Here is a 23,153-nt window from a genome sequence, read left to right as displayed (position 1 = left end):
GGACTACTACTAGGGGCACTACATAGGGGGAGGGGACTACCACTGGGGGCACTGCGAGGGACCACTGCTGGGGGCTCTATATAAAGGGCAATACTGGGGGTACTGCATAGGGGGGAGACTACAACTGGGGCCACTATTTAAGGGACATTGCATAAGGGTTACCACTATTGGGGGCACTGCATGGAGGGTGGACTGCTACTGGGGGCACTGCATAGGGGGTACCACTATTGGGGGGCACTATATAAGGGGCTTACTACTGGGGGCACAAGGGGCACTGAACAGGGGGGACCACTACTGGAGGCACAAGGGGCACTGCATAGGGGGGGCTCATTACTGGGTGCACTACTGGAGGCCTGCATAAGGGTGTTATCTCCTGTGGCACACGGGGGCACAGCATATGGGCGCTACGACAGGGGGCTGCCCCTAATCTTTATATTTACCTTACATTAATCCCATATGGACCTGCCTCCTCCCTGAAACACTTGAGGGGGGGGCGGCGCCGTACACGCACGTTCTTCGGGCACCCTGGCTACACGCTACTCCTCTGCCAGGGCCGCCTGCATGCATTTGCCCCCCAGGCTAAAAGTTGCCAGCCAGCCCCTGCTGCCACCTAAGTGCCGGTGAACGTTTCCAGTTCTATGGGAACAGCGGGTGGCTGTTATTGGTGAAGACCTCGTCTGTGTGATTCTAGAGGTATTGCACAGCGAGTCCTTCTGTAAGTAGGTGACCGTAACAGTGTGTCCTCGTTCTCAGATCCAAACTTGATGGGAAAATCTGAGCCAAAACCGAACTCATCAGCTCTAATATTAACCAATCACCTTCTATATATCATTTATCAAATACATTCTATAAAATGATAGGTAGAAGCTAATTGCTTGCTAGAGGAAACTTTTCACTTGTCCACTTCTCTACTCTTTAGAAGGTTTAATAAATTTCCCCTTTATCATTACTTGCTGGTTCCACTCTTAAGGGGGGTATCCACTAGGCGATTTTTGCAAGCGATTGCACGATAACGACGTCATTATCATGCAATCGCTTGCAAATTGCACATGCATCGTGCATGCATCGGGCATGTTTTGGTCGGAAGCAACCAGCGATGCGCGTGCACGCTGGTCGCTTCCGACATCAACACCAGTACATGCTGGTCAACCTGATGATCCTGTCAGGTTCAGTATGTGAGGGGATGATGGATGTGCCTGGACTGAACGAGTGAACGTTCAGTCTAGGAAAATCACTAGATATACAAACGAGAGCACGATTGCAATGTCGTAATCATGCTCTCGTTTGTATATCTAGTAGTGGATACCCGGCTTAAATGTTCCCCCTCCTCTGTCTACTCACTTCCATTGTCACTATCTGCTACTCTCGTTCATGATGTTTCCTTCCCCCTTCTGTTTTCTTGACCCATTATTCTTGGAGCTACCAGCTTATACAGTATTATTCTTTCCGCTGTCCTATCACTGGTCTATCATTAATCTTCCCCTCTTCCACACTTTCATTCTCTTTGTCTATAATTTTATCTCCTCTGTTCCTCCTTCTCTGATCATACATTATTTTAAAAAATACATTATACTCAGCTCCAATCAATAAAGTTCTGAGAGATGAAGTCATAATCATGAAATGGTACTACAGTATAATGAACAATATTAATTTTAAAGTGGCACCAAAATTTAGATTACACTTCATTAACCTTGATGTCCCATGGGGTCTTGCAAATCTGTTGGAGGACAGATAATGACTGTTCATTTTTAAAGAGCCATTACAGATTGATGCCTGGCAACTGGTTGAGCTTATAATTTGCTATTGTTTTGGTCACACTAAGCAACCTCACACAAGTATTGTTGGAATTGGGTTATGGAGCTGTCTACTGTTATCGAAGTCCTATGTACTGTAGCGCAGCCTCCAATCTGCTGACAGGCAGATACTTTGGTACATATCACAGTAATACTGGCTTGCCGACTTTCCGGCTGCCCCTTCCGGGTAGGAGCAGCCAGATCGGAATGACAGGGGGGCGTGGCCAGTACAAGGAGGCGGGTCACAGTGCTGGGGTCGCAAATGCAGCATTTGCATATTAGCAAGCAAGGAATTGCAAAGGCGCCTGCGTGCAGCTTTGCAATCCCGTCTGCTGCTGAATCACCCCCTAAAGGTTTAGGATTACTATTTTTTATTGTCGCAAAGGAATTGGTATAAAGTTGTACACTAAGACGCACATTTTTTTTAAAAAAGTTGCATGGCGCAGTTTAGTCACAAAGTCTGTGGCACGACAAGCGGGGCTATTTGGCATGATTTGAGGATAGGTGTATGTGTGGACACATTTATATTTCTGTAGTAGTTGTTGGAAGCAGGTAGAGAAGCTGTTTAAGGTTTTTCCTCAGACTCTCGTTACCAAACCTGTACCTTATAGGGTGTATCAAATCATTAGTGTTTCATGCAAGCAGCACTAAGCTCTGACAATCAAAGCAGCAGAACACTTGTCTGCATTACACTAAAAACAAATGGGGATGGGAAGAATAATTTTCTTTTGTTGTTTGTTTTGTCTATTTTATTAACAACGTTACCCCTAAATTATGCCATAGTACCCATCCGCTGATTGGCTGTCACAGTGTGTCGGACACCGGTCATCACTTTCTGGATCCGGCAACACCGATTCCCCGATGGGCAGCAGGCAAGGTGATCCCGGCGCCTGCTGCGGGTGCGCCGTTCTGCAAGAAGATTTAAAGGGCCAAGCGCGCCAAACATTAATCATGTTTCGCGCGAGATTTGAAGTCCTCCCTATAAGAGGGAGTCTCTGGCAACTGACAGGTGCCAGAGTATTGGCTCCATAACCATACTCCAGCATTCCAGTGCATTCCTGTTATTCTGTTATTGACCTTGGCTTGTATTGTGACTCTGATTTTGTCTGACCCCTGGTACTGCATTTGATATCTAGTTCTGACTTCGACTACTACCTGTGACCTGTTTACGTCTGCTCCCTGGTACCGTCTCATCTGGTTTTGACCCGGCCTGTCGACTATGTTTACATTTTCTGCACTCCATCCAGAATTCACCAGCACCTGTATAGGATAGGAGTACCTAATCTGAGGGCCGCGACCTGTGTGTCGGACGCAGCCAGGGCCGGATTAAGGGCAGGGCAACAGGGGCGGTTGTCCCGGGGCTTCCACACATAGGGGGCCCCCACACACTGTCCCCACTACTTTAGGGTGCACGACTACAGGGGGCATTGAAGAAGAGACACAAGTACAGGGGGCATTGAAGGGGGCACAACTACTGGGGGCATCGGAGACGGGGCACAACTACAGGGAGCATTGAAGGGGGCACAACTACAGGGAGCATTGAAGAAAAGGCACAACTACTGGGGGCATTGCAGGGGGCACAATTACTGGGGGCACCGGACAAGGGGCACAACTACTGGGGTCATTGCAGGGGGCACAACTACTGAGGGCATTAGAGAAGGGGCACAACTACAGGGGGCATTAGAGAAGGTGCACAACTAGTGGGGGCATTAGAGAAGGGGCATAACTACAGGGGGCATTAGAGAAGGGGCACAACCACAGGGGGCATTGAAGAAGAGGCACAAATACTGGGGGCATTGGAGAAGGGGCACAACTTCAGGGGGCATTGCAGAAGGGGTACAACCACTGGGGGCATCGCAGAAGGGGCACAACTACTATATGAGTGTATATATTATTACATTTTATTTATAGGGTGCAACAAGTGGTTTGCAGCACCATACATACAGTAAATATATATATATATATATATATATATGTGTGTATGTATATATATATATAACCTTTATTGATAGGGGCCCCCACATTTTTGTTGCCGAGGGGCCCCCACAGAGCTTAATCCGGCCCTGGACACAGCCAAGTCCATACCTTCTTGCGAGGGTCTCTGGTGAATACCGTCAGCATATTAGACTCCGCACCTCAGGTATAAGTCAAGCCAATTCCCTAAATACAGGTTGCATCCAAAATCCATCCGAGAGTTGCGACATTGGCTGAGAGTATCTGACTCTTAGCCAATCAGCACTTCACCATTGTGTAGTGCAGTGTCCCACGTGGGAACGGTCATATCGCGGTTAGCAATGTACATAGTGTGGAGCATGTCCATTCATTGCATAAGGAGCAGCTCAAGGGGCGGGCTGACTGTTCACTTGCCTGGGGGGGACAGTCTCAGTCAAGCTGTACTCTCCTGGGGCCTGGGTGGAGTTACAGTGCACCACAGTTCCCCCAGCCCCAACTCAATTCATCTGTTTTACCAGGTATCTGCCCCGCCGCTGCTCTGCCCCCACGAGCAGCAATCGGAGACGGGCTGCTGTTGCTGGGATGCAATCGGGAAGCCGGCTGACATTATACCGACAGTCGGCTTCCCGACTGTCATATCCCGGCGAGGGTGAAATGCCCAGCATCCCGATTGAAGGGATGCCTTGTCCGCGCGTGGACAGCCGCAGGGGGGAAGGGTTAGGTTTAGCGCACCCAGGGGGGGGACTTAGAGTTTGGCATCCCCCGGGAGGGTTAGGCTAGGGGGACAGAGGGTTAGGGTTAGGCACCCCCCCGGGGGATTTAGGTTTAGGCAGCAGGGAAGGGGGGGTTAGAGTTAGGCACTTACAGGGGGGATTAGGGTTAGGCACTTGGGTGGGAGGTTAGGGTTAAGCACCCCTAAGGAGTGTTAGGGTTAGGGGGGTTAGGTTAGGTTAATCATTACTTACCTTACGACGATCGGGATTTCCAGCGCTGTCGGGCTGCCGCTGCCAGGCGGCCAGCGGTATTTCATACCGATTCCCTGCTGCTGCTCCTGATCGGGCATATGGATGAGGCTTCTGCCATACTTGATGTTCCACTGCCGTAGCGCAGTCTGGGCTGAAGCTACGGTTAGGTTTAGAATTGGGTGCTGCAATGGACCTCTGACATCACACCCACATGACCCATGGGGGAGGGCCAAAGATCAGAATGGGGTGCTAAAAGGTGGCCCCTAGCGGGCTCACTTCACTCACCACAAAAATATATTCCCCCTCTATGCCCACGTGGATGGTAACACTGGAGCGGTCCGGCCCTTCTGCAGCGGTCATGTGGTTGCAACGTTAGAGAGGTCCTTTCTCCATCTAGAATAGCAGCAACCCTGATGCTACAGTGTGGGTCCAGGATTCCCCAGTGATGACATCACACGGCACATGCTCTCTGTGTGTGACTGTGTCTTGTGCTCAGGAAGAAGAGGAGGAGCTTACGGAGCAGACAGCATCATTAAACTGGCTGTCGTGGCTGCAGCAGCAGGATACCAAATTGCCTGAAAGGAAGAGGAGCAATCTGGCTGCCAAAAATGAAGGTACATTGGAGGGGGCCAGGGAGCGGGTGGGTTGATGAGGTTACTCAGGGGACTGGAGGCTGGAATAACAGGGAGCTGGAGGGGACTCAGAGGGCTGGAGGCTGGAATGACAGGTGGCTGGAGGGGACACAGGAGACTGGAGGCTGGAATCACCGTGGAATAAACGGGAAACAGGGGTGTGGAAGCTGGAATGATATGAGGCTGGAGGGGCAGAAGGAACTGGAAGCTGGAATGATAGGGGACTGGTGGGGACACAAGGGATGAAGGGGACACAGGGCCTGGTGGCTGGAATGACAGGGGTCTGGTGGATACACAGGGCCTGGTGGCTGGAATGAGAGGGGACTGAAGGCTGGAATGACAATCAGCTGGAGGGACACAGGGCTGGAAGATGGAATGACAGGGGTCTGGTGGGTACACATGGGGCTGAAGGGAACACAGGGCCTGGTTGCTGGAATGAGAGGGGGCTGAAGGCTGGAATGACAGTCAGCTGGAGGGACACAGGGCTGGAGGATGGAATGACAGGGGACTTTTGTGGACACAGGGGGCTGAAGGGGATACAGGGGCTGGAGCCTGGAATGAGAGTCTGCTAGAGGGGACACAGCTGGCTGATGGCCGAAATGTCAAGGAGCTGGAGGCTGGAATGGGAGGACCCCACTCAATTTTATTTTCTATATGAACCCTTCATTTACTCGCTTACACACAAAATCCTGCACAGATCATACTGATCATACTGATCTGTGCAGTACTTTGAATCTGCTGCTGACTGTCTGCAGTCTATTGTAAACGGGACAAACTGAATGGTCTTGCACATTCCCGAAACCAATAATTATCACCATCTAATGAAAATAGACAATCCAACGCGCTGCTTAGTAAATCCATGATTTTGAGTCTAAAAATACCAGTGTTGTCACAGTGCAGCGATTTCCTTTAGAAGTCAAACACGATTCTTAGTAAATTTACTCCTTAGTTTAATAATTACTAATGAACAGTGGGTCTCATTCAGACCCGCTCGCAAGCGCTATACGCTTGCAAGCGGGTCGATGGTGCCCAAATGCGCACACGACGGAGGCGCCTCCGTCGTGCGCATGCGCGAGACCCGAATAACGACGGGGTAGCTGTCGTTATGCGTCTCGCAGCAAAGGGGGCGTGCTGTCGATGGTGAGTGACAGCACGCCCCCTTTGGTGGGCGAGCCGGGGGCGTGGCTGCCCAGACGTAGGCGTTCCCATGGGAACGCCTACCGTCTGGGTCCGGCCCCACTGACATCCCTAGTGATGTCAGTGGGAGTGTTTTTGGCTCTGATAGAGCCAAAAGCACTCTGGGCTTGCGGCAGACGAGACCCTACCACAAGGGTCTCGTCGCAAGCCCGATGGTCGCGATGGTCTTGACCATCGCGACCATCTTTTTGGCCGCTCACATAGCTGTGGGTGGTCACCCACAGCTATGCGAGCAGCCTGGAGGCCGCTCCAAATTTAACTAGGACGGCCCTGATTTAGAGCGAGCGCTCTGGCCAGAGCGTCCAGCTCTGAATCAGGGCCTGTGGCAGCTGTTACCTTCCCTCGAGGAGTGGGACTGCCTGCCGTGCTGCTTTCCGATCCCGACTCCCTGCAGTACCCATGTTTTGTTGCCTGCCAGCATGGTTCTTGAACATCATAGTGAGCGGTGTCGTGGCCAGCACACATACATCCTTTGTTCTGGCTAGTATGGTGCCTACTGCTGCACTTCTGGGCACTGTTGGCCCCGCCCCCTATATGAGACATCATACGCAAATGGGGGTTGGGGCCCAGCGCAGGACACTGTTAAGCCCTGTTACTGCCCTGGGAATATGTGTGCCCTATATAAAAAAGTCCCAGTAATATACTAATTACATATACTTAATATATTTATTTTATTTCTATATACTGTATATTCTGATCTCACTATGATGCTCAAGAACAATGCTGTCTCTCTATTAACTTGAAGTGACGTTGCTGTAACATCAGGACCGGCATCACTATTTTCAGAAGCACAAAATAAATAAGTTTTTGTAACTGAGTTTTAACTCAGCTCATAGCAACATATCAAAGCTTTTGACAAGCTCTTGACAAGGTTTAAACTATCCATACATCACAGCCAGATAATCTTCCCTGGATGAGTAGTGATATAACGAGCAATGACAATGTGTAAGGGGACGTCTTCATGTCATTCTATAGACGGACCCTGCATTTCTACACTCTGGGAATCTGTATCATTATATAGGCATACTGAGAAGACCCCGGCTGGGGTAAGCATCACAATGTGGCAGAATATTGATTACTATTTTTTGCGACATCCGACACTCTCATTGAGCTGTGTTGCCGTTAAGATCCACATTTGCAAATGGTAAACGAGTGATCATTTTTCTAAATCACTGCAAATAAATAAAATAAATGAGAAGGCTGGATATATGTGCTGATTTGTCCTTTATTTGCTAATTACAATACATCAGTTGGATAATGTTCAAAAAAAAAATTATAATGAAATGAAAAGAGCACTTTCCTGCTGTCTTGGAAAGGTTACTGTAATTTAATGCCCGTCATCCGTGATAAATGTCAGATATGTTTGTCTTTTTATTCTACAGATACTTAGAACATGGTAAATCTTACAGTCACCTGCGAAATAGTTTGGGATTATAATTGATCTGCATCATTGCTTTTTTCTAAATATCATAAATACTAGGGGTGAGCGGGTTCGGATTTCTGAAATCCGAACCCCCCCGAGCCCCCCCGATCCGAGTCCGATCCGAGTCAGGCTCGACTTTTCCCGCCTGACTCTGATCTGAAATCGAGGCAAAACGTCATCATCCCGCCTTCCGAGTCTCGCGGGTTTTGGATCCTATATAAGGTACCCGCGTCGGCGCCATTTTCTCACTCGGCTGTGGACAGTGAAGAGGGAGGGTGGGAGTTAGGGCTGTGTAGTGTAGTGTAGTGTAGTGTAGTGCTGCTGTTGTCCACTACTTCAAAGTCCATAGGGGCTGGCTGTGTTGTGCTGTGCTGCTGTTGTTAATAGGGGCTGTGTCCACTACTTCAAAGTCCATAGGGGCTGGCTGGACTGTGTTGTGCAGTCAGTTCTCCATAGGGGCTGTGTCCACTCCAAAGTCCTGTGCAGTGTCCCAGTCCTAAAGGAGTGCTGTAGTGTTGTCCAGGGGGTGCTCTGTCCATCAGGGGTGCTCCCCCCAAGTGCTAAAAAAATAATATATTTTCTGTGTTTGTGAATTGTGTGCGCAGTAGCCGCACGTGCATCAACAAAGTAGTGCCAAGCGTGCGCCTGTGTCATAAGTAAAGGGCCGGATGGCTTGACCGTTAAAGGGTGCTGTAACCCCCGAAAGTACACTCCAGTCCAAACCAAAAAAAAATTATTTTCTGTGTTTGTGAATTGTGTGCGCAGTAGCCGCACGTGCATCAACAAAGTAGTGCCAAGCGTGCGCCTGTGTCATAAGTAAAGGGCCGGCTGGCTTGACCGTTAAGGGTGCTGTAACCACCGAAAGTACACTCCAGTCCAAACCAAAAAAAAAATTATTTTCTGTGTTTGTGAATTGTGTGCGCAGCAGCCGCACGTGCATCAACAAAGTAGTGCCAAGCGTGCGCCTGTGTCATAAGTAAAGGGCCGGCTGGCTTGACCGTTAAGGGTGCTGTAACCCCCGAAAGTACACTCCAGTCCAAACCCAAAAAAAAATTATTTTCTGTGTTTGTGAATTGTGTGCGCAGTAGCCGCACGTGCATCAACAAAGTAGTGCCAAGCGTGCACCTGTGTCATAAGTAAAGGGCCGGCTGGCTTGACCGTTAAGGGTACTGTAACCCCCGAAAGTACACTCCAGTCCAAACCAAAAAAAAAATTATTTTCTGTGTTTGTGAATTGTGTGCGCAGTAGTCGCACGTGCATCAACAAAGTAGTGCCAAGCGTGCGCCTGTGTCATAAGTAAAGGGCCGGCTGGCTTGACCGTTAAAGGGTGCTGTAACCCCCAAAGTACACTCCAGTCCAAACCAAAAAAAAAATTATTTTCTGTGTTTGTGAATTGTGTGCGCAGTAGCCGCACGTGCATCAACAAAGTAGTGCCAAGCGTGCGCCTGTGTCATAAGTAAAGGGCCGGCTGGCTTGACCGTTAAAGGGTGCTGTAACCCCCGAAAGTACACTCCAGTCCAAACCAAAAAAAAATTATTTTCTGTGTTTGTGAATTGTGTGCGCAGTAGCCGCACGTGCATCAACAAAGTAGTGCCAAGCGTGCGCCTGTGTCATAAGTAAAGGGCCGGCTGGCTTGACCGTTAAGGGTGCTGTAACCCCCGAGAGTACACTCCAGTCCAAACCAAAAAAAAAATTATTTTCTGTGTTTGTGAATTGTGTGCGCAGTAGCCGCACGTGCATCAACAAAGTAGTGCCAAGCGTGCGCCTGTGTCATAAGTAAAGGGCCGGCTGGCTTGACCGTTAAGGGTGCTGTAACCCCCGAGAGTACACTCCAGTCCAAACCAAAAAAAAAATTATTTTCTGTGTTTGTGAATTGTGTGCGCAGTAGCCGCACGTGCATCAACAAAGTAGTGCCAAGCGTGCGCCTGTGTCATAAGTAAAGGGCCGGCTGGCTTGACCGTTAAGGGTGCTGTAACCCCCGAGAGTACACTCCAGTCCAAACAAAAAAAAAAAATTATTTTCTGTGTTTGTGAATTGTGTGCGCAGTAGCCGCACGTGCATCAACAAAGTAGTGCCAAGCGTGCGCCTGTGTCATAAGTAAAGGGCCGGCTGGCTTGACCATTAAAGGGTGCTGTAACCCCCAAAGTACACTCCAGTCCAAACCAAAAAAAAAATTATTTTCTGTGTTTGTGAATTGTGTGCGCAGTAGCCGCACGTGCATCAACAAAGTAGTGCCAAGCGTGCGCCTGTGTCATAAGTAAAGGGCCGGCTGGCTTGACCGTTAAAGGGTGCTGTAACCCCCGAAAGTACACTCCAGTCCAAACCAAAAAAAAATTATTTTCTGTGTTTGTGAATTGTGTGCGCAGTAGCCGCACGTGCATCAACAAAGTAGTGCCAAGCGTGCGCCTGTGTCATAAGTAAAGGGCCGGCTGGCTTGACCGTTAAGGGTGCTGTAACCCCCGAGAGTACACTCCAGTCCAAACCAAAAAAAAAATTATTTTCTGTGTTTGTGAATTGTGTGCGCAGTAGCCGCACGTGCATCAACAAAGTAGTGCCAAGCGTGTGCCTGTGTCATAAGTAAAGGGCCGGCTGGCTTGACCGTTAAGGGTGCTGTAACCCCCGAAAGTACACTCCAGTCCAAACCAAAAAAAAAAATATTTTCTGTGTTTGTGAATTGTGTGCGCAGTAGCCGCACGTGCATCAACAAAGTAGTGCCAAGCGTGCGCCTGTGTCATAAGTAAAGGGCCGGCTGGCTTGACCGTTAAAGGGTGCTGTAACCCCCGAAAGTACACTCCAGTCCAAACCAAAAAAAAATTATTTTCTGTGTTTGTGAATTGTGTGCGCAGTAGCCGCACGTGCATCAACAAAGTAGTGCCAAGCGTGCGCCTGTGTCATAAGTAAAGGGCCGGCTGGCTTGACCGTTAAGGGTGCTGTAACCCCCGAGAGTACACTCCAGTCCAAACCAAAAAAAAAATTATTTTCTGTGTTTGTGAATTGTGTGCGCAGTAGCCGCACGTGCATCAACAAAGTAGTGCCAAGCGTGCGCCTGTGTCATAAGTAAAGGGCCGGCTGGCTTGACCGTTAAGGGTGCTGTAACCCCCGAGAGTACACTCCAGTCCAAACCAAAAAAAAAATTATTTTCTGTGTTTGTGAATTGTGTGCGCAGTAGCCGCACGTGCATCAACAAAGTAGTGCCAAGCGTGCGCCTGTGTCATAAGTAAAGGGCCGGCTGGCTTGACCGTTAAAGGGTGCTGTAACCCCCAAAGTACACTCCAGTCCAAACCAAAAAAAAAATTATTTTCTGTGTTTGTGAATTGTGTGCGCAGTAGCCGCACGTGCATCAACAAAGTAGTGCCAAGCGTGCGCCTGTGTCATAAGTAAAGGGCCGGCTGGCTTGACCGTTAAAGGGTGCTGTAACCCCCGAAAGTACACTCCAGTCCAAACCAAAAAAAAATTATTTTCTGTGTTTGTGAATTGTGTGCGCAGTAGCCGCACGTGCATCAACAAAGTAGTGCCAAGCGTGCGCCTGTGTCATAAGTAAAGGGCCGGCTGGCTTGACCGTTAAGGGTGCTGTAACCCCCGAGAGTACACTCCAGTCCAAACCAAAAAAAAAAATATTTTCTGTGTTTGTGAATTGTGTGCGCAGTAGCCGCACGTGCATCAACAAAGTAGTGCCAAGCGTGTGCCTGTGTCATAAGTAAAGGGCCGGCTGGCTTGACCGTTAAGGGTGCTGTAACCCCCGAAAGTACACTCCAGTCCAAACCAAAAAAAAAAATATTTTCTGTGTTTGTGAATTGTGTGCGCAGTAGCCGCACGTGCATCAACAAAGTAGTGCCAAGCGTGCGCCTGTGTCATAAGTAAAGGGCCGGCTGGCTTGACCGTTAAAGGGTGCTGTAACCCCCAAAGTACACTCCAGTCCAAACCAAAAAAAAAATTATTTTCTGTGTTTGTGAATTGTGTGCGCAGTAGCCGCACGTGCATCAACAAAGTAGTGCCAAGCGTGCGCCTGTGTCATAAGTAAAGGGCCGGCTGGCTTGACCGTTAAAGGGTGCTGTAACCCCCGAAAGTACACTCCAGTCCAAACCAAAAAAAAATTATTTTCTGTGTTTGTGAATTGTGTGCGCAGTAGCCGCACGTGCATCAACAAAGTAGTGCCAAGCGTGCGCCTGTGTCATAAGTAAAGGGCCGGCTGGCTTGACCGTTAAGGGTGCTGTAACCCCCGAGAGTACACTCCAGTCCAAACCAAAAAAAAAATTATTTTCTGTGTTTGTGAATTGTGTGCGCAGTAGCCGCACGTGCATCAACAAAGTAGTGCCAAGCGTGTGCCTGTGTCATAAGTAAAGGGCCGGCTGGCTTGACCGTTAAGGGTGCTGTAACCCCCGAAAGTACACTCCAGTCCAAACCAAAAAAAAAATTATTTTCTGTGTTTGTGAATTGTGTGCGCAGTAGCCGCACGTGCATCAACAAAGTAGTGCCAAGCGTGCGCCTGTGTCATAAGTAAAGGGCCGGCTGGCTTGACCGTTAAAGGGTGCTGTAACCCCCAAAGTACACTCCAGTCCAAACCAAAAAAAAAATTATTTTCTGTGTTTGTGAATTGTGTGCGCAGTAGCCGCACGTGCATCAACAAAGTAGTGCCAAGAGTGCGCCTGTGTCATAAGGGCCGGCTGGCTTGACCGTTAAAGGGTGCTGTAACCCCCAAAGTACACTCCAGTCCAAACCAAAAAAAAAAATATTTTCTGTGTTTAGCCGCACGTATATATCAAATCGATATAACATAAATGGAGGACCAAACTTTCTCCGATAAAAAAAAAATAGAGAAAGATCAAGAACCACTTCCTCCTAGTGCTGAAGCTGCTGCCACTAGTCATGACATAGACGATAACATGCCATCAACGTCGTCTGCCAAGGCCGATGCCCAATGTCATAGTAGAGGGCACATACAATCCCAAATGGCAAAGTTCAGGAAAATGACCTTGAAAAAGACATTTAAATCAGCTGAAGAGAAACGTAAACTTGCCAATATGCCATTTACGACACGGAGTGGCAAGGAACGGCTAAGGTCGATCCCTAGTATGTTCATGACTAGTGGTTCAGCTTCACATGACGATGGAAGCCCTCCTCCCACTAAAAAAATCAAAAGAGTTAAGCTGGCAAAAGCACAGCGAAGAACTGTGCTTTCTAAGAAGATATCACAAATCCCCAAGGAGAGTCCAAGTGTGGTGGTGGTTGCGATGCCTGACCTTCCCAGCACTGGACGGGAAGAGGTGGCTCTTTCCACCATTTGCACGCCCCCTGCAAGTGCTGAAAGGAGCACCCACAGTCCACTTGCTGATATGCAAATTGAAGATGTCACTGTTGAAGTACAACAGGATGAGGATACTGGTGTAGCTGGCGCTGAGGAGGAAGTTGGCGAGGAGGATTCTGATGGTGATGTGGTTTGTTTAAATCAGGCTCCGGGGGAGACAGTTGTTGTCCGTGGGATGAAAAAGCCCATCACGGTCATGCCTGGGCAGAAGACCAAACATTCCACCTCTTTGGTCTGGCAATATTTCTATCCAAATCCGGACAACAACTGTCTTGCCATATGTACCATATGTAAAGGTGAAATAAGTAGGGGTAGGGACGTCAACCACCTAGGAACATCCTCCCTTATACGGCACCTGCAGCGCGTTCATAAAAAGTTACTGTCAAGTTCAGAAACTTTGGCTCAGACCGTAAGCAGTCCAGGGACACCTAAATCCCGTTGTCCTGTTGTATCCAAGCGCCTGCAAACCACACCGTCAACTCCCTCCTCGTCAATTTCCTCCTTAGTCAGGATCGGAAGTAGTCCTGCAGGCCATGTCACTGGCATGACTGACTCTCCTATCCGGGATTCCTCTGGAGGATCCTGCATTGCTACGCCTACTGCTGCCGCTGCTGCTGTTGCTGCTGCTGGGAGTCGTTCATCATCCCAGAGAGGAAGTAGGAACACCACTACTTTTACTAAACAATTGACCCTCCAACAGTCCTTAGCGAGGAGGATGAAGTACGACAGCAGTCATCCTGAAGCAAAACGTATAACTGAGGCCTTGACTGCTATGTTGGTGTTAGACGTGCATCCGGTATCCGCCATTAGTGCAGTGGGATTTAGACAATTGATGGAGGTAGTGTGTCCCCGGTTCCAAATCCCGTCTAGATTCCACTTCACTAGGCAGGCGATACCGAGACTGTACAGAAACGTCAGAAAAAGTGTCCTCAGTGTCCTGAAAAATGCCGTTGTACACAATGTCCACTTAACCACGGACATGTGGACAAGTGGAACAGGGCAGACTAAGGACTATATGACTGTGACAGCCCACTGGGTAGATGTATCACCTTACGCAGCAACAGCAGCAGCGTCACCAGTAGCAGCATCTCAGAAACGCCAGCTCGTTACAAGGCAGGCTACGCTGTGTATCACCGGTTTCAGTAAGAGGCACACCGCCGACAACCTCTTAGAGAAACTGAGGGAAATCATCGCCCAGTGGCTTACCCCACTTAGACTCTCCTGGGGATTTGTGATATCTGACAACGCCACCAATATTGTGCGGGCATTACATCTGGGCAAATTCCAGCACGTCCCATGTTTTGCTCACACAATAAACTTGGTGGTGCAGAATTTTCTGAAAAGCAACAGGGGCGTGCAGGAGACGCTTTGGGTGTCCCGAAAAATTTCTGGCCACTTTCGCCATTCAGCGACTGCGTGCCGAAGACTGGAGCGCCAGCAAACACTCTTGAACCTTCCCCGCCATCACCTGAAGCAAGAGGTTGTGACGCGGTGGAACTCAACCCTCTATATGCTTCAGAGGATGGAGGAGCAGCAAAAGGCCATACAAGCCTATACATCCACCTATGACATAGGCAAAGGAGGGGGTATGCACCTGACTCAAGCGCAGTGGAGAATGATTTCCGTGTTGTGCAAGGTTCTCCAGCCCTTCGAACTTGCCACACGTGAAGTCAGTTCAGACACAGCCAGCTTGAGTCAGGTCATTCCCCTCATCAGGCTTTTGCAGAAGCAGCTGGAGAAAGTGAAGGAGGAGCTAAGACGGTGCGATTCCGCTCGGCATGTGGGACTTGTGGATGAAGCCCTTCATTCGCTTTGCCAGGATTCCAGGGTGGTCAATCTGTTGAAATCAGACCACTACATTTTGGCCACCGTGCTTGATCCTAGGTTTAAAGCCTATGTGGTGTCTCTCTTTCCGGCCGACACAAGCCTGCAGAGGTGCAAAGACCTGCTGGTGAACACACTGTCAGCTGAAGCGGAACGTGACACGTCAACGGCTCCTTCTTCATTTTCTCCCGCAACTGGGGCTGCCAGGAAAAAACTTAGGTATCCTAAGCAACCCGCTGGCGGTGATGCAGGGCAGGCAGGACCAAGTTTGGACATCTGGTCCGGACTGAAGGACCTGGCAACAATTTCTGACATGTCTACTGTCACTGCATATGATACTATCACCATTGACAGAATGGTGGAGGATTACATCGGTGACAGCATCCAAGTAGGCATGTCAGACAGTCCATACCTGTACTGGCAGGAAAAAGAGGCAATTTGGAGGCCCCTGTACAAGCTGGCTCTATTTTACCTGAGTTGCCCCCCCTCCAGTGTGTACTCCGAAAGAGTGTTTAGTGCAGCCGGGAACCTTGTCAGCGAAAGGCGTAGGAGGTTGCTTCCACAGAATGTGGAGAAGATGATGTTCATCAAAATGAATTATCAGCTCTTCCAGGGAGACCAGCCTCCAGAAGGTACAGAGGGACCTGTGGTGGTGGATTCAAGTGGGGACGAGTTAATACTTTGTGAGGATGAGGATGTACACACTGAAGAGGGTGAGGAATCGGTGGATGAGGAGGATGAGGATGACATCTTGCCTCCGTAGAGCCAGTTTGTGCAGGGACACATTAATTGCCAGCTTGTTTTGTGGGGGCCCAAACGAACCAATCATTTCAGCCACAGTTGTGTGGCAGACCCTGGCGCTGAAATGATTGATTTGTTAAAGTGTGCATGTCCTGTTTATACAACATAAGGGTGGGTGGGAGGGCCCAAGGACAATTCCATCTTGCACTTCTTTTTTTTCTTTGCATTATGTACAGTTTGGGGCCTAGTTTTTCTAACTGCCATCCTGTCTGCCACTGCAGTGTCACTCCTAGATGGGTCACGTGTTTGTGCCGCCCACTCGTGTCGCTTAGCATAGTCATCCAGCTACCTCGGTGCAACCTTTTGGACATGAAAACACTATTGTGAGGTGTGAGGTGTTCAGAATAGACTGGAAATGAGTGGAAATTAAGGTTATTGAGGTTAATAATAGCATAGGAGCAGAGAAACCAACAAATTCTGTGATTTTAGCTGTTTTTATGCTTTTTAAAAAAAAAATACAGATCCAAAACACAAAACCCAGAACCCAAAACACGGAAGGGTGGTTTTGGCAAAACCAATCCAGATCCAAAACACGAAGAAAGATCCAGATCCAAAACCAAAACACAAAACACGAAAAGTGGCCGGTGCACACCCCTAATAAATACACAGTCGGTTCGTTTTTGCTACAAGTAGAGCACATGCTGGAGGGACTTGAATGCATGATGAAAATTTTTGCCCCCTGTGCTGAAAAAAAGTTCTTAGAACTTTTTTGATTGGTGCAGGTAACTAGTTATGGACGATGAGGACTGTACTATATATAGTTCAGGCCTCATGATAAGGGGAAAGAGTCACCATCTGTAGGTCCAGGAAGATAGCGACTGTAAGTGGACATGGCCCTTAGGGCCTCATTAATCAATGAGTTTTATCATTTACAGCGAGTGATAAAACTCATTGCGTATGATAAATGGTGCCCAAGCCAATCAGCTCCCAACTGTCATCTATTTGAAAAATGACAGTTGGGAGCAGTGGCAGCTCTAGAAGTGGGGCTGCAGCACATTCCAAAATTCAAATAGGGGAGCCACACCAACTGCCATTTCTAATGCTGCAAAATATAGATGGCTGGGACTCACTGGCAGTTGGTGTGGCTCCCCTATTTGAATTTTGAACTGCGCTGCAGCCCCAGCCCTGGAGCCCCCACTGCTCCCAACTGTCATTTTTCTTACAATTGACAGTTGGGAGCTGATTGCCTGGGGCACCATTATCATACGCAACAAGTTTTATCACTCATTGTGAATAATAAAACTCATTTAACTTAGGTTGATACTCTCTCGGTTTGACAAAAGTGTCACACCTTACCGCTATGGGCTCGATCCTATTAGACGTCAAACGGCTCATGGTGTGAATAACTTCAGCTACGGTATGTGCCATATTTACTGTACCTCCAGACACACTGATTTTTTTTTTGCAAGTTTGGGGCATGATTGGGCTATGATCGAGTTATAGTGCTGCTCGCCATTGCAGCGGCAACTCGTCCCTTTCGCACCAAATAGGAACGAGCCCTATATGTATAATAGTTTACTATCCAGGTTCTTATTCTCCTCTCTGATGGTTAAGAACTAATTGCCTTGCTATCAATACATAAAGGTATGGCATCTGCTATATGGGACACCACGCCTATTATTTTAGGTACCTTATATATCCTAAATTATATTTAAAATAGATCCCTGTGTTTGTAGACACTGTCACTGTTAGTTTACCCCTCATTCAGTTGTGTAATAGTGCTCTTCATAGTAATAGTAGCCTGGAGCATGAGACAAATTGCATGGTGATAGTATTTTTGAAATGTTTTTTTTTTTCCTTCCTGACTCCAATAAATCCCTGTCCATTATATTTGTTGATTGCCCAATATTAACGTTGTTTGAGATGAAAGTTTAGCACCACATTCCGCTCCCCACACCAGCATATATCATTTCTTATATACTGTATATGAAACTGCATCTAGGAAATCACTATGTACTTACTTTTAAAGGATTGTGAGTCTGGCTATTACTTTGGCATAATGTATTTCATGTCAACCATTCCTTAATTTCAGCCGTAATTCTTAAATAAATCATAAGAGTAACTGGAACATGAGGACTCTCTTTATTACATGTGTTACTGCCAAGGCTAATGGGACATGCGGCAGGTTCCGGTTTTACAGGGATGGAGGCCAAATCCGGGAGGTGTGGCCACGCCCCTTCTTTGACAAAATTACAGTAGATGAAAAATACTATTCTGCATACTATGGAGGGGGGCGTTTCTCCCCGACAGCTAGCCTGTGCTCCTCAGACAAGCCAGTAATTACTAATTAGTACATTTGTAGAAATTGACTGTAAGGGAAAGCTCTGTAAATGTACTGTGACCCTACACACACTTATCATTATAATATGTTGTCCTACAAACCAAAATATCCTCTCATGTACATGAGCTAAATACGCCGGGCATAAGCGTGCCTAGAAAACATTTATAAAGGGACACGGAAATCAGCTGTTCTCAATGGAGCATGCAAATATCTATCCAGCAAAAGGCACTCAGAGTCTTTATGTTTGAAAGCGTCATCCACAGGGGAGATTCAAGTGAGGAGATGACTCATACAAGGCTGTTCACAGCTCTGCCGGGCCCGGGTATTGGAGGGGGCACAGCCAACTCAGGGAGGTGTGTGGTCAGGCCCCCTCCTTACGAAAAAAAAGAAAAAATATCATATATTTGCGGCTTCGCAGCCACGTGTGCTGCACAGAGGGGCTTTGGTGTCCAAAGTTGGGGGGGGGGCGCCGAAGTCCAGAGAGTGTGATCGCTCCCAAATCACATCACGCAGGGAAAAAGGGGACTGGCTGCGGCAGCAGCCTTTCTCCATAGCCCAGCACACATCATGACAGCAGCGTGTGTTCTAGGCTAGGGAAAGAGGTTGCAGCAGCAGTCAGTCCTCTCTCTTCTTGCCCGAAGTACTGCATTGGGAGCGAGAGTAGGGGTGGCTGCAGGGGGATGGGTATGGCATGCCGGCACTCGGAATGCCGGCGGTCAAAATCCTGATGCTGGCATTCCGACAGGGTTAGGATAGCGACACCTGTTGTTTGGTATCCTAACCATCCCCCTCACCCAACCATACCCCTTCCTCCCATACCCAAACCAATGCTACCCCCCTAGTGACTAACCCTAACCTCCCCGCACCCTAAACCTAACCTCCCCCTCCTCTCCCCGCACCCTAAACCTAACCCTCCCCCACTTAATGCCTAACCCTAACCCTCCCCCTAGTGCCTAACCATAACCCTAAGCTCCCCCCTAGTGCCTAACCCTAACCTCCCCCTCCCCACACCCAAAACCTAACCTCCATCCTAGTGCCTATCCCTAACCTCCCCCTCCCCACACCCTAAACCTAACCTCCATCCTAGTGCCTATCCCTAACCTCCCCCTCCCCACCCCACACCCTAACCCTCCCTCTAGTGCCTAACCATAACCCTAACCTCCCCCCTAGTGCCTAACTCTAACCTCCCCCTCCCCACACCCTAAACCTAACCTCCCCACTAGTGCCTAACCTCACCCTCCCCTCCCCGCACCGCTCCCTAAACCTGACCCTAACCCTCTCCCCTAGTGCCTAACCCTAACCTCCCCGCCCCACACCACACCATACCCTAAACCTAACCCTCCCCCTAGTGCCTAACAATAACCCTAACCTGCCCCCTAGTGCCTAACCCTAACCTCCCCCTGCCCACACCCTAAACCTAACCTCCCCCCTAGTGCCTAACCTCCCCCTCCCCGCACCGCTCCCTAAACCTGACCCTAACCCTCCCCCCTAGTGCCTAACCCTAACCTCCCCCTCCCCTCCCCACCCCACACCGCACCCTAAACCTAACCCTCCCCCTAGTGCCTAACCAAAACCCTAACCCTCCCCCCAACCATGCTACTTACCTTCGGGATGCCAGCATCAGGATTCTGACAGGTGTCGGGATTCCGGCGCCAGTATTTTAAACGCCGACATCCCGACAGCCGGGTTACTGGATGTATCACTGCTGCAGGATGCATGTCCCTTCTGGGCCCCTCCAACAGGCCCAAGCCTGGGTAAATAGTACCCTTTCCCTTCCCTGTTGGCGCCCCTGGGCCCATGTGCAGCCTCTTACTGGCAGAAGGGTGCACAGTGTATGCCCTCCCCCTGGACATCAGGCCCTGCACAAAATAAAGACACAAGCATGAGAAACCAGAACAATCCCTTAAACATGTGTGAATGTTTGTACTGTTGGTATATGTGTGCTATTTGGTGATTGGTGTGCATAGCTAATAGCAACGCTAGCAGAATTGCCGATACACCAAGCAAACCAGGTGCTTAACCAGATGTCAGGTTTATTTGAAGTGTAGTAGTTACTGGTACAGCCGAACTCACAGTAAGCCTGTGGTAGTCATACACAGTGACAAGCAGGCGCCTCGCATGCGCAGAAGACAGACGGCAGCCATCTTGGTAAAGGAGGGCGCTTTATCTAATGAGCATTCATGAAAGCAGAGCAGTAACGCACTTCATATTTCAGTATATACAGACAGATTAAGCGTAATAGGTACATCCTGGTTTGGCAGAGCACTTAAAAAGCTTTTGATAATAAATCACCATAGCATGAGAAGAATACAATAGGTGAATCATGTTATCACCAGAGGCAGCTATTTCAATTTAAATTTTGTATATCTATTTTTTTTCTCCTAGGATTTACATAGCTGTCATAAAGGTTATTAATCACTTGAGGCCAAAGAGTGACAAACTGTAACATGTATTTAAAACTAACAAAACATCCGGTGCATTGTCTGATATTTAACAATAAGATTTAAATATTTCAATCAAACATGAAATACAAAGTCTGGGGATTAACTGTCACATACTTGTGATTTGCTCTTAAATTTGAGTTCTAGAGCATGCAAGCTTATGTTAGCTGTACCATAAACACAACTGATAAAGCACCCTGGCATGTACGTACAGTACACATGGTATTAAGGAGAACGAACAGCTAGAGCATAGACAATACATACAAACAGGAGCAGGGAGCATTTGCTTAGGAAACAGAACTCTCAGTCTGTGTTAGGTATTGATAAAGAATCCCAATGCACATTATTTTCTGGTCCACATCGCTGATTGGAAAACATTTCTATGGAAATGAGCGGTTCTGCTCGGCTTCGAACGTATTTACTCGATTAGTTGAAAATGGAAAGTACACAGACTACAAAACTGAACATATTCCTCAATCAGCGGAGTGTTTATTTATTCTGCTTAGACGCACATTGGAAATTATATCCTCTCTAAATCCTGTGCAATGCGACTTTAAAAAGATCTAACATTGTACACTTGCCTAGTGGGTTGGTTAATTGATTCACTGATTGACTGTTTGAATGATCACTTAATGCATGGGTGGACGAATGAAGGTTTGTATTGATGAAATTGATTTATTTTAAGTTGGCACGCTGCATTTGTAAATCAGTAATTATGGTGAGTAGTTATTAAACAGGCCCCTTAGAGAATGTTACTTCCCTTCTTCAAGAGATGTTCAAAAATGTTGTTAAAAAGTGGAGTTTGCAAAAAGAGGTGTAAAACTGTTGAAGTTATTATGTATGTGTCATATTCTGTACTGAAAATCTGACGCTTCTAACTCCAGTCATTACACTGCAAATTTTATTAGCAATATCAGACATGTAATAGTTTAAAAACACTACTGCTACAAACTTCTATTATAGCTATGCTAATCCTATTTTTATTGTCCATGTTTTTATTTTTTCAATGCCAATAATTTGAGAATAATAATAATAATAATAATAATTATTATTATTATTATTATTATTATTATTATTAATAAAATATGATTCTAGTTTCTATAGCCCCATTGTTTTTTCTCTGCACCTTTGTCTCCCCCAAACACCTCCTATTGAGCTTTTTAACGTGTAATAAAATTATTATTTTTCTATGAGAAAAACATACTCAACTGAAATTACATGTTGATACAATATTTTATGCAATATATATACCCACAATATACTGTATATAGTAGCGTTCTTACTTTGGGCAAATCTTCAGATGCTTATTTTATTATTAAGGTGCTGGTACCATATACCATTTTAGAGGCGCACACAAAGGGGGTTTCTGAGTACCCATTCCCCCCCCTCTGCCTAAAAGATACAATTTTATTTTGCTTATGATCATAGCCCCACCCCCACATTATGCCACAATTTACGGGTCTGTTGAGTGGAGCCAATTTGATGAGATTCTATTGGAATCTCATAATTTTGGTCCCACCCACTCCTCATAGATGTACGAATCATTGCATTATGCCATGGGAGAATGATGCAGGTAAGTGAAAGTTTATGTATTGTATGTGTATTTACGTGTATCTATGTGCATGTGTGTTTGTGTTCCATGTAATATATGTGTTAGCTATACAGTATGTATATATATAATATATATATATATATATATATATATTCACAGTCAGGTGCATAAATATTGGGACATTGACAGAATTTTCATATTTTGGCCTCTATTCACCACCACAATGGTTTTGAAATGAAACAAACACGATGTGCTTTAACTGCAGACTTTCACATTTAATTTGAGGGTAATTACATCCAAATCAGGTGAACGGTGTAGGAATTACAATGGTTTCTATATGTGCCTCCCACTTTTTAAGGGGCCAAAAGTAATGGGACAAACTAAACAATCCTAAATCTAACTTTCACTTTTTAATACTTTGTTGCACATCCTTTGCAGGCAATTACAGCCGGAAGTCTGGAACGCATAGACATCACCAGACGCTGGGTTTCATCCCTGGTGATGCTCTGCCAGGCCTCTACTGCAAATGTCTTCAGTTCCTGCCTGTTCTTGGGGCATTTTCCCTTCAGTTTTGTCTTCATCAAGTGAAATGCATGGTCAATCGGATTCAGGACAGGGGATTGACTTGGCCATTGCATAACATTCCACTTTTTAGCCTTAAAAAACTCTTTGGTTGCTTTTGCAGTATGCTTCGGGTCATTGTCCATCTGCACTGTGAAGCGCCATCCAATGAGTTCTGAAGCATTTGACTAAATATGAGCATATAATATTGCCCGAAACACTTTAGAATTCATTCTGCTGCTTTTGTCAGCAGTCACATCATCAATAAATACAAGGGAAACAGTTCCATTGGCAGCCATACATGCCCACGCCATGACACTACCACCACCATGCTTCACTGCTGAGCTGGAATGTTTTGGATCATGAGCATTTCCTTTCCTTCTCCATACTCTTCTCTTCCCATCACTCTGGTACAAGTTGATCTT

Source organism: Taudactylus pleione, unplaced genomic scaffold, assembly GCF_031769625.1.
Source record: "Taudactylus pleione unplaced genomic scaffold, aTauple2 ptg000321l, whole genome shotgun sequence".
NCBI lineage: Eukaryota > Metazoa > Chordata > Amphibia > Anura > Myobatrachidae > Taudactylus > Taudactylus pleione.
The sequence above is the reverse complement of the archived record's forward strand: the minus strand, read 5'-3'. Positions refer to the sequence as shown.